The sequence below is a fragment of the Coturnix japonica genome, chromosome 6 (assembly GCF_001577835.2).
Source record: "Coturnix japonica isolate 7356 chromosome 6, Coturnix japonica 2.1, whole genome shotgun sequence".
Lineage (NCBI taxonomy): Eukaryota > Metazoa > Chordata > Aves > Galliformes > Phasianidae > Coturnix > Coturnix japonica.
Genome location: NC_029521.1, coordinates 6,666,028 through 6,679,420, shown reverse-complemented (window position 1 = coordinate 6,679,420; position 13,393 = coordinate 6,666,028). Strand labels below are relative to the sequence as shown.

Below are 13,393 nucleotides of genomic sequence, written 5' to 3'. Positions count from 1 at the left end.
TATTTTATGGTACTGTGTGAAAATAGGAGAAAATGTTCAATTACTTCTTAAAAATTCCAACTTTATTTTGAAAATAAAAGGCAGTTACCTCAGGCATAACTGCCGATTTATTGTGTGTGAATGGAATATTATATGTTTCAATTAATTATACTTTCCACACACTGCTTTTCTTTCCCATTGTTAATTACTTCGGCCAGATTCTGACTGCAGACATTGCTTTGAAAGCCCACAGTTACTGCAGTAAACTCTTCCCTATTTTTGCTGGATGTCTTCACTCAAAAAGACCCTTTGCCTCCAAACATGCAAATCACAGGGTAATCTCAGAGGAGACTGAATAAAAGCACAGAAATACATGTATGTATTTAGATACCAGACTATGCCTAGTAGTGCAGGTTTTTACTTGCTATGGTGTGTGAGACTGCTAGTAAAAATACACTGCGGACATCTGTAAAACACTTCCAGAAATGCCCAAATATTACAGATGCTTTAAGCTTAGAGCTCCAGACACCAGGTATACAATATTCTCTGAACATCATACCAATTTGCAAGAAAGTTTTTCAGATCCCCAAAATACATTATTTCCATGCAGGTTTCCTCAGTTGACAAAAACTACGTAATCATTATTTCCCCTTCAAAAAATAAAGTGTTGTTTTTTTAACCTTTGGAGATGATTAATGCATCTTGTCAGCTTTGAAATGAAACAAAAACATTGGCTTGGAATACTTACTGGTTAACCACATTTGCAAAGATTTTGCTGTTGCTTTCTTGCAGATTGCTATCAAGCTGTACATACAAATCAGTGGATCAGTTCAGTTTTTTTGATCACATGGCAGTATCCTGACCGTTTCTGCTGTATGACTAAATATGGTTTCTCCTCTCCCTGTCATGAGTATTGCCATTTTAAAATACCATTAAGAAAGATCCCTGATCATCCTTTAACCAATGAGAACAGTAGGTCTGAATTTTGGCTGACCACTTTGGCATATAAGAGGAGTGCAAGAAACTCAAGGCAGGTGAGTTCAATGCTTTCTAACTGAAGCAGTCCTGCAGTAGAAACTCCAAAAGTCAAATCTTGGGGAGAAAATTGAAGTTACGTCCACTTATTGTTACAAAACTGCATGTCCAGGAAATCTCAGCAGTGCAATACGTACGAATTCCTGCTTTACATCATGCAGGTGGAATGCGTAGCAGTCATGGAATAACTCACTTCTAGGAAAAGTAATGCTTTTAAAATTACCAGCTCTAGAGTAGGATAGAAAACAAACACATGACCAAAACCAAACCACATTTGGATTCTTTTCTAAGAGATTCTTCCATTCAGTGTCTGATGTGAAACAGTGTATGACCTATATGACTATTTTATCATCTACTGTTTCACGCTCAAGAAAAAGCAAAAATACTTGGTGGAAAGTAAAAATTTTTTAAAAATAAAAATCATTAGTGCTTTTGTTTCTATCCCAATTCTATGGGCATATAAAAAGATGCGTACAGAAGATCCATGATCTTTTTCAAATGATGCCTGACTGCCACTTTGAGTTATGGATGCTATGTTTGATAAACACCAACCTGCATATTTTTTTATATCCTTTAAACAGTAAGATCCTAAATACCCTGGAAGCCATTTAGAAGAGAACACCAGCATCTAAAACTGCACCAGGCTATTCTTTTGGTTCTGCATCAATCAAAAACAGATAAGCTCTGAATCATCAGGTAGGAGAGTAGTTGGCCCTCTAGTCTTTGAGTTCAATTCAGTGTCTTTCTCCATGAAGTTGCATGAGGATAGAAGCCTTTCAAGAAGGCCTAAAAGCCTTCTCTAAACCCTTCTCTGCAGAGGAAGGCAGAACATTCCTGATCTGTTATAGTAAGGTAATAAAAATAGTCACGATGGCAGAAAAAGCAAAAATTTTAAGGGGGTAGGAGAGAAAAGAAAGAAAGAATATTAAAAAAAAAACAAACCATTTCAATTATCAATTTAAACTTTTACATCATATTCTATATACTCCTGTACTTGTCTGTATTTCAGTCTGTGTTCTGGGCCTGTCTCCCAGATATTGGTACACAGACAAAAGACAGTGACCACTGAACTTCCCACTGCTGTCTGCATAAGCTTCTACAAAAGCACTCAAAAGTTCAGGTCAATTGAAGATTAAGAATAGCCTATAGCCTATTTCCTCCTGCTAAAGACTGAAAGTATCTGTGACTGCCAAAGAGCTTCCTCCATTTGTTTGCAACCTACTACAAAGAGAAGCATGTTTTCCTGATCAGCCTCTCTGAAGGACTGGCTTATTGAAACAGCAGTGTCATTTCCTGCAGCCCTACGGATTAAGAACTCCCTCAGGTATTCCTAAGGTCATACAATGTTTGAAATAAGGTTGTCAGACTGAAGGTAAAAATACAGGAGCAGAAAGGTGGTACAATGTAAGAAATAATGCCCTAACCCAGAATTTCAAACTTTGGAAGGTGGGAAAGGGCTGGAGTCAAATAAAGCAGGCATGCTTGGGTACTACCTGTGATAATAATTTCAAAGATCTATACTGAAAATGGCTCTGAAATCTTCAGTCTCCCATATACTAAGCTAATAATATCCTGGAGTAATCAGACAGAACAGATACAAACAGCCAACATCTAAGCATCACAGAAGTGTCCCAGACAGCTTTGGAACAGCCTTTACAGAGTTTAAAAAAACCAAACCAAAACAAAAACACAAAAACATACAAAAAAAAAAAAAAAAACCAACAAAAAACAAAAAACCCTAGTTCAGTGTTGCTGTTCTTTCTTTTTATATTATTATGAGTAAACTGACACTTGAGTAAACTGACATTTGAAGAATGTGTTGGGCTTAAATTTTATCTGGCATTCTGCCTAAGTGCTTTGCAGTTTCAGTCCCCTGATAGAATTCACAAAAAGCTTGTCTTTCAAAATAAACGTGGTAGAAGCTTTGTTGGAGCATCTTTCAGGCTTGTAAGAAACAACAGTACATTCAGCAACAGCACTACATGAACCAAGACAGCTGTCAACCACCATAACTCATTCCAGCCCTAATCCTGCTTTCAGTAAGCATTCACAATGCCACTGCTGAAGACTATTACCACATCTAGAATATTACTAAGGAAACATAAAAACAGTACTTAGTTTATCTTGCAATTGATTCTAATGGGGTCAGAAGCATCTTCCAAAGCGATTTATCATGACTGCCAAAAAACAGCATTCTCTTTCATTTGGTAGGGGTCAGCTCAGTGAAGTGGTTAGCTTTGGCCCTGAATGAGGGAGAACAAGAAGCCTTTCTTTCCTTTTCTCCTTCCAGATTTCACACTGAGGTGAAATCTACCTGTCTTAATCCAATAATTAACTCATATTGGCTTCTATTCTGCCATGTAAGCTTGATGTCAAGTTAACTTACAATTTAAGCTCTGTAATGGCAGAAAAGACTACTTTGTGACCTAATCCAAGGAATACTAATCATTTAAAAAATAATAAAAAAAAAATCCTCCTACATACAGAAAAAGTAGAGAATGCATAAGTAAGAGTTGCCACAGGGGTAGCCTGAAGCCGTATGCCAGCAAGTTACTCTGCTTGTATATTGAGAATTTTTAACCACCTAATCAATAAGAAATGAGTAGTTACTATGGCAATTCCTACATTACAAGGTAGTTGTGCTGCAGCAGAGTATGTTCTAGAAGGATGAATAAACTCATGACTGTTATATATATTTTTACACCCTGTACAGTGCTGCATTTCAGTGTGCAGGCTTGATGAAAAAAAAATAAAAACCACCAAGAACAACAAAATAGAGTCAAAGCGTAGTGATGGTTATACAGGACAGTCCGAACTGCTTGGGAATTCTTAAGTGATCACTACTTGTTGAGTTAGAGAAATCCCCAAACATTCAGTCAAATCACGCAAAGATTTTGCCATCCCTAGTTTGAAAACCAAGATAATGAGACTCAGATTCCACTACTGTTGTTTTTCCCTTTGGTTATTTCCTTCAAAGTTTAAACTGATAGAATTAGAGCCAAGGTCCTCCTAGAGCACACCATTAGCAAATGCTAATGCTGATTTCAGTGTATAGCAAACACTCTGCAGCATCTGAGCCTGATTACAACAAATGTATTCCCTTAAAGCACAGTGTGTCACAGCCCTGTAGGGACTGCTACTACTTGCAGTAGTAGCTTACTTACTACTTACTACAGAACAAGGATAAAACTTCATTCTGAAGACACAACTACTGAAATAGAAGTACAGTGTTCTTTCAAAGGTTTGAAAGTCATGGATAATAATCTTTATTTTACACTCAGTTTGTATATGCCTCCTATGAAATATTATATCCCAATTCCATCACATTGTCTTGGGCAGTTCATCCCATCTTTATTTGAAGTACTGTTATTTTTCAAGTATTAGAACAACAGATTGAGAGAAGTGCTGAGAATGAATCTGAACACTAAGCCTGACAGGCAAAGGTGTCCCAACTGTGAAAAAGTACCACAGCTGCAGAATAAGCACCAAGGATTGTAACACAGAGTTGTCAAAAAATGGCTGATTTAAGTCAGCAATTGGGACCCTTAGGTGTGAGAAACATAAATGCACAAATGCAGCAGCCTAAAGACACTTTAAAAGCCCCATCACCATGGCCTTGAATCCATAAATTAATAAAACATGGCAAAGTTACAAGTGTATCAAACTACAGCAAATATATTCACATAACTGGGGTTCAGATCTTGATGCCTTTATTTGAATGATCAATGCTGAGAACTGAAAGTTAATGAGACTAAGATACAGGATTCTTCTCTGGATTCAGTGATAGCTACTTTTATTCATAAGATACTGACTGTAAGGTTGCATTACAAAGAAACACCAACTCTTATGTAGAAAGGCTCAATGTAGTAGTAAGATTTGAGGCAAAAAAACTTGCAAATAGAAAATAATTATAAAATAAAGTCAATAATTACAACCTGCAGTACATATAAATGTTCAGAAGACATCTTTGAATCAGGACAATCCCTGAAGATCCAAATATAAGAATGAAAGCAATTTGATGATGATGATAAACTTGGGCAAATCTTTTCAGGCTGGTAAATAGAATTAGTTATATACCACTGTCCAACCAAAAGCTGAAAAAAGGCTTAAACACACAAATAGAAAACTCAAGTTCTAACAGTGCACAAAGGAAAACCTTTGAAGTAAAGGGGCTGTTTTGCCAGCTTGTCCTATGCTCACTGTTCTGAAGGAGCAACCTTCTGGATCCTGGGGAAGACACTCAACCTTCACACTCTGTCTTCAGCCTGTGCACCACAGTAACCAATCTTTCTCTGCCTGAAACTAAGATTGTCTGCCTGGATACATTTTTTCTACTACTTCCAAAAGGACTCACAATTAGGAGAGAAAAGAGTTTAAAAATACTCTTCATTCTCTTCCAACTATGTTACCTCCAGTGCTGCTTCCATCAGATGATTTCCTGATAAAAACAGAAAAGCTACATCATTTTTTCCACTGCGGAAAGGAACGAAACACAAGAAGCGCACTGGACCAGAGACAGTCAACATCATAAAACTAGGTTTGGAAAAAGCCTTATTCTCATTTATTGAAAATTTACTGTGGTACTTAATGCCATGCAGCAATTCCTAAGAAAATAATCAAGCAACACACTTATCAATAACATAGTTAAGAAATTAGAGCCTTTCCCATTGCTTCATCAACTGAATATAAGAAATATCTTTTCAAAATTGCTCAGGAAAGGAAAACTTATATTCCCTTAACATAACTGTTTCTTCCAGAAGATGTTTTGCATGAGTACACTTGTGTTTTAAAAGATCTATCCTACCCAAATTAGAGCACCAAACATTAATTCCAGAATATGAGTTACTGCAAATTGACTTATTAGGAAACAGGATCTTATCATCTACAAGTTTTTAATAAATAATTTATTTGCTACATAGGGGCAACAAAAGAAATTATTCCTCTTCATTCTACCTTCCATTTATGTCCTGAGAGGTCACTCTCCTCCCTTTGCTCCTACAGAGCCTTATTCCAAAGAGTCTGGTGGACAATAAGCCCCTTAGCAAATACATTTATTTCTGAAAGATGGACTTCAGGCTCAGAAAAAAATGGGGAAAAAAAATAAAGTGAGAAGAGCCAAAGTACCACAAGCCTTTCCACTGCATGTCACAACACCTGGGAACAGTCATTAAGGAGAAAAAACAGAAAATATTCCACAGGCTCTCTCATACTGGAGGAAGCCAGTATTACTGTGGATATAGTTACTGCTTGAGAGGAAATGCAAATAGTCAGAAGGACACGTGAGAACAGACAGCAACGCAGGGAGGTTTCACTCAATTACATACAACTAAGCCTTTAACTTGCACACTTATATCACAGTGGGGGACAATGTGTTTTTCAAATGCTTCATAATGTTTCAATGCTACAGCTAGTTGTACATACAAAACATCTCCAAATTGTTAGAACATGGCCACAGATGTTTGGAGAGAAGAATGGTACTTGGACAGTTAAAACAAGCCTGGTTTTGCACCTTACTCTGGGGAAGGCAGAAGAATTAGTTAACTCCAGGGTTACTGTACTTGAATACTTCCTGCAGTATCTCAACACAGTTTTGCACAACCACAGGGTAACATACACCCCTTCACATCACACTACATTCTTTAAACACTGCAAAATGCAAGTTGAAATTGCTACCTCCTCTAATCATATTCTTACATTGAGTTGTCTTGTGAAAGCAAAACCTTCAGATAATCTGTCAGGAAACTCAAGCAGGGCTAATACCCCTTTACTACGTTCAGGATATGAACAAGCTCTCCTAAAGCAGTCAACTTAGACAAGCAGTCCAACATCTACTACCTCATCTTCTTCCTCACTAAGAAACTATATACATTATGATTAAGAAACCCATCCTTTCTGTTTCTGAATCCAGCCCTGACAAAAGCCACAGGAAAATTTTACCAAATAATCAGCTTCTGATATAATAACTAAATTATCAACACAGGAAATGAGAGGAAAAAAAAATTCTTACCAATTTAGAGCAGATATTTCACATCCAATGTTCAAAGGTCCTGGTAAAAACTTGAACTAACTCCCTGCTTGTAACCAGCCTCCCATTCTTTATGCCCTTCCCAGGGCTCACCTGTTGGCAATCAGCAACACCTGACTCACCGTCCTGATTTGGCAGAAGACAAAGAAGCAGAAGTAGAGGAAGGGGAGTCATATCTTGTTGTTTGTTACATTAACTCATCTGTGATGCCTAACTGCATGCTGAATAAGTCACACAACCTAATTGGAAAGGGCCAGGAAACTGTTTCTATATTAACTGTTGAACCATTTCTACATTAAAATAGTTGAACTTGTTAAATTGCTTTTAGCAGGTCATTACTAAGTTGAAGGTCTCTTTTCTCTGTCACTAATTTCCACAGTATGATAGGAAGACTACCCTACAGTATCTCTGGGGTACAGTGAAGGACCAAAGAGCAGAAAAAAGTTCTTCCAATTTACCTGCTCTTGGAAAGTTTCCCAGAAAGGACAAGCTGCAGAAGGATCCTTTCCATTTAAAGTGTAACAAGTCTACCCAAAATAGCTGCTTGCAACTGAAACACGAAACTGACATTGATAAGAAGCTGAAGACTGACCTACAGGAGATGGACCCTTTACATAAGCAGAAGATGGAAGAAGGCAGCTGCTTTTCCCACTTCCCTGTGTTCCCCTAATTACAAAGAAAACTGAGATCCCAGATGGCAGTGATAGTCCAGATGTCTTTAGCCTCACCCATTTAAGGCTCTGACTGCATTCAAACACAGCTGGGGGGGGGGAGGAACCATCAACTGGCACTACCTTGATGGCTTGTGAAAGAAGAAAAAAAAATAACATAATAAATCACCATTTTAGAGACATCTCTGAGATGTGGGGGAATTTTTTAGAGTTTCTTAATGAGTCACTTAATGTCCCCATTTTCCTTTGGCAGCTTTTACAAGACACAAAGTTTAGTGCTCCTTTGCTTGCATGACTTCCAAGTGATTCAGCAAGTTTTCTATTTGTTTATACTCACATTTTCAGCTACATTAAAATGGAGACAATAGAGGTAAGATATGAAGAGCATAAACACAGCTGTGCAGTCAGGGCATCCTAGAATCATCCAAGTCTGTCGGGTTACAGTCCCAGCATAATGTGCTGTGGCCAGTTTCCTATTCCTGCATTGCCCTGGAGCTAGAACAGCATACTGAACAGCCCCTTATGTTCAGGTAAACATAAATCAGCCTGCAGATCAGTGACAAATTGTTTTTTGACAGTAATGAATTATATAAAGGACACAGTGTTGTGCCTGTCAACTGCCAGCTTCTCTGGTTTTGACAGAGTTTGATCTTATAATTATCTCGCTATCCAGCATCACTCTGCTGTGCTTCACACTGGCTCTTGCAGCCTGCTAACGATGAACCAAGTGGACCACGAGACCCATGTATTTGGCTGCAGGGCTCTCCCCCAGGGTCCCTCCTTTTTGTCACCTGGGTCTGTAGATCAAGTTTTATCGGCTGGTATGGAGGAGATGCCGTTGTCATTGTGTACAGTGCTTTGACAACATTCATACTGACAAGCTTGTGGTAGATTGCTTGTATAATGCTAAGGAGACGGAATGACAGCATGTGTTAGTTTTTTGTGAGTATTTTTTTTCTACTTTGTGCTCAAGGGTTGCTTAACAGGGGACTCTAACTCTTAGGTTTCTATGATACCAGCACCAGCTGTCACAGTGCAGACTAAGGGTGTTAGACTAAGTGCTAAATCTTGGTTCAGTACATTTCAAGAGAAAGCAACTTTATTAGATTATATTCAGTAACTGACAGATTAATTTCTTGGAAGTCACAAGCAAGGAGAAATTGAGCAAAGAATCTGCAGCCTTCAAATGAGAGGCGGTCTGTTTACACAGATGAAACAACTTCAGAGGTTTCTAGAGTTGTGGTACTGGCAGATGGAGGGACCTTTTACAGCTGTCATAGAACAGCACTGGTTACACCTTCCTCAAATTCTTTACAAGAAAATGGTAACTCCTCAAATTAGCTGACAACCGTCAGAGGATCTCATGTATCATCCCTTGCATCACATCATGGCAAGGATTGGAAGGACCTCAAAAAATCACCTAGTACAATCCCCCTGCTGGAGCAGGAACACCTAGATCAGGTCACCCAGGAATGCATCCAGGTGGGTTTTGAATGTCTCCAGAGAAGACAATCCCACAGCCTCTCTGGACAGCCTGTTCCAGTGCTCTGTTACCCTTATTATCACTCCTTATTTGTTAAAGTTGGCTGAATTATTGGAGATGATGTATTAATTGCTTTACAAAGGTTACCAACATTATTTGTCAGAGAAAAAGAACCTGTGAACTATCTCACCTCAGTGAACAGAAATAAAAAAAGATGGTGTTATTAGTAAAAGGAGAAAAGTGACACTATATGAATTTAGATCGTGAGATTACATCAACAACCAGATCATTTGCACCCAGAAACTAAACAACGTAATGCAGCTCTGTTTTGCACACACACAAATCTAAATGTGGCTAATGACAAATTAGTCTGTCCACATAAAATAAAATTATCTATGACCAATATTAACACAGTTGAAACAGAAAATGTTTTGTAGTGCAATTCATGCATCTATTTGGGCTACCCTCAGCTTGAGCTGGTTAGGAAGTGAGGACAACGAGGAAAATAGGACTATTTCTTATTCTCAGTGAGGCTGAAAGCTCAGCAAGCTTTGCACACACAGTAGGAAATGATTTTTTTGGAAAAAGACAAATCATTCAATATTTTGCAAATATTGTTTTGCACCCTGACAGGTGGTTATTCAGTTTGATACATTCCCATGGTCTCTAGGGATCTACATAGAAATAATGGTGAAGATAAAAACAGACTGAACAATAAGGATGTCAGATGTCCTGGGGTATTGATAACGTCACGCAGTAACTACATCTGATGGCACTTTACTTAGTGAAGATGTGTACAGATCAGAAGTAGAAAGCAGATGTCCATGAAAAAGTCCAAAAAAACTGTAATGGATCATATATATCCAAGGGTATGGCTCAAAATAGCTGCACCCTCATCAAAGATTTCATTTAAAGGCTACAAGATGCACTTCCTAGAGGTAGATAGTTCATGCAGAGGAATATACTTCAGTGGTTATAGATACCTAATGCTTCCTGAGCATGCAACAGTGTCAATGTGGCCACTTTGCCATAAGCAAAGTTAGTATCCCTAGCTAGACTTGTGTTTTCATCCTGGGGATATTACTAACTAACTACCTCAGGCTCTGTGATGAAACCATTATGCTGTTTCTACTAGTATGGATTAAGCAAGAAATAAGGCTCCCAGTCTCTTTACTATAACACACAGACAGTATCATTTGATGTTGTATATATTAATCACATAAGACAGCCTTAAGAAGGAGCTGCAGATCCATAACACACTGTTGATATACTACACACTAGGCCTGATTCAGCAGGCTTTTCCTAGTCTAAGCTGTAGTGAACAAATAGAGTTAGCCACAAGGTCAGGAGAACAGGGAACACCTCTTCAAGCTGCTCATTTCGAAATGTAGATCCAAGGAGAGAAGATATGTTGTGTTCAGTACCAGGATCAAAATTTGTTCAAGTAGGAACTGGCAATGAAGACTAAAGACTGCAGCAATGCAAGATGACTTCTTTCCAAAAGCTGGAATAGGAAGAAATTTCCTAGAGCAGCTGAGCTGAAGTCATTTTTTTCAGTACTCTTAAAGTGAAATGGACTGGCTCTTGAGAGAAACTGAGCACATAGATGGAGTACCAGCCAGTTTTATATATTTATAACAGCCTGATTCAACCAAATAATTCTTTTTTGGATATTTTTGCCATTTGAATGAAGAGGAGAGAAGCTACTGGCAGCCTGCCATTGTGATGGGATATCTTGGCAGGAATACGCTTTGTGCTTTATCATTACCATATGGTGGTGGAAAAGATTTTTTTTTTCCTATTAAGTTCTTGTAGTGGTTCATTCCCATTTTTAACACAGCCCTTCTACATGAGAAGTTTGCTTTTCAGTCCTATAACAAGAGCAATACTATACATTTATAGCTAGTAAGGCCAAACATTATAAATAATACTGTTTCAGAGGTACAATTACCATTAGTAAAAGGTATACAAGCACCCAAATGGGATGTAGCTTCTTTGAAAAGTTAACTGCTTCCCCATAGGAAGGAATTCATTTTGTGCCGATTTGTTTTGGTTTGTTTGTTCTGTTTCCTACTGGATGAAAATACTGTTCAAACCAGCTACAATCAAATGAGGTCTAATATTCTTTGAAGACAGTAAGAATAAGATGTGTGGGAAGTTTCTCTTTTCACAAGTACACCTCCATTCCAGAAATGGCAGCAATAAATGTATTCCTTCAAATATCTTCCTATTGGGAAACACAAAGCGGGTGGATGCTACAAGAAATCGACTTTTTCACATTTTCTTACAATAAGCACCTACTCTGGGTCCAGAAGACTTTCCCTTTCTACATGTCCAGGAAACAGTAGATACCTTCCATAAGTGGGTCAGGTATGTTGTCCCAGATTATTCACAGCCCAGACAGTCTCTAAGCATAATCACAGACTCTTATGTGATAACAAGCCTCAGGACATTGATGCTTTCATAATTCCTAACAGGTTTAATTTAACAGGAAATACATAAGCTAAGCAATTCCCATTCATTAGTTCTTCACTAATGTCAAGAACTACTTGCACTTTGGTACAGAGCCTGGTCCACATTTAAATTTGCCAGGGCCCACTTACAACATTGTTGCCTACAGTTAATGCCCACAAAAACCAGGTAAGCACATTAGTATTGGACTGTAGCATGAAGACCTTTTGGGAGGAATTTCTGAGAAACTGATAGAAAATTCAGCATCTGTGACTTATGTGGTGGCAGCTCTGAAGTTTCTGTACTCTGTCTCAGATCAGAAATATTACCAAAGCAGATACACATAAGAGGCTATTTCAACAAATGCTCCGTAACTTGCCTGAATGTTAGAGTTCAATTTTTTCTACTTTCATATATTTTTATTGAACTTCTTGGAACAAAACAACCTACGAGGTTTCTCTTTGCAGCGTGCAGCATACCAATGTTGTAACAGAATCTTTATAGAAAAATATCTTCAAGTATTATTTACATTACTGTCAGCTCTTTTAAGAAATTTAGATTAACCAAGTCTTTAGAGATTTTCCTCCTAAAACATGTGCATGTCTCTAGGTAAAGCCCTTCACACTTTCGCCAGAGAAACCACATTTTACTCACATGATGTATTTCTGACTGACAGCATAGTTTGCAGCCTTTAAAAATATTCATATGCTGTAGTCAAAACATAGCAAGCTTGCAGCCCCTTGGAATCTTAATTCCAAGATTGTCTAACTTCCTGTCAAAACTCACATAGTAAGCAGTAAGTACATACTAAGATCCACTGCAAGGAGGTGTGAGTTTTGCAGGATCTGATGAGACATAAGACAAGGGTTTTATCTTTTTATTTTTCAGAACAGAATTGCAACGAGTCTCAAAGCCACAAATCTGAATTGGTCATGCTATAGCTCAGTTGAGAACCAATATTCTGATTAAAAAAATAGAGGCAAAACCTCAGAATCATAGAATTGCCAGGTTCCTCTGAATGGCAGAGGAACCTTCTGTTTTATCAACTGCACCACACATCTTAGTGTCATCAGCAGATTTAATGAGGGTGAAAGAAAGACTTCAGCCAGTAGACTTAACAGTTTGAATTTGATGTTGTTATTTCTTTTTATGTATAATCCAACAGACCTCAAGATGCCTAGGAAGTTACCATTATTTCAATAATAGAGAAATATACTATGACTAAGCAAAATTCTTAACTCTGCCAATGAATGGTATACCGACAGCAAATAGGCCTAGCACACAGAGTTCCTCTACCTTACATATTAACCATATCTTCAGGTAAGTATCTCTTGGGTGAAGCTTTATATTTTGCAGGTTTTATTTGCCAGCTCTTTCCAAACTTAAGATTATATAACTGACTTGCAAGCAAAAGTAATAAGTGGCATTATTGCTTGAGGTTTTTCAGTTGTTCCCCTTGAGGGTAATGGTGAAATTTACTTAAATTTTGCTGCCTTGAGGAGTATAATGGTATGTGGGAGTAATCCAAAATTGCCTGAACAATAGTACAGCTGATGACTCCCAACACTGACTCTGGAGAGGTGAACTGAACTCTCTGGACAGTTTCCAGAGACCCTCCTCATTCCAAATTAATCATCACCAAATTAAGACACAGTTAAAACATGCATTTTACTTGCACAGAGAGGCAAGCAGTCCTAGAGATGACAAAGCTGCAAGTCAGCAAGCCTGTCTTGGCAAGAGACTAGACAG

At 38.0% G+C, this 13,393-nt stretch overlaps 1 protein-coding gene across 1 annotated transcript in view; it reads right to left on the bottom strand.

The window, feature by feature from the left end:
- Positions 1 to 7,063, bottom strand: part of CABCOCO1 (ciliary associated calcium binding coiled-coil 1) — a 124,166-nt gene extending 117,103 nt beyond the window's left edge. The window contains exon 1 of the mRNA XM_015866235.2: positions 7,022 to 7,063. The gene's annotated coding sequence lies outside the window, so the exon portion shown is untranslated. The remainder of the gene's footprint in view (positions 1 to 7,021) is intronic.
- Between the last annotated feature and the right edge of the window lie 6,330 nt (positions 7,064 to 13,393).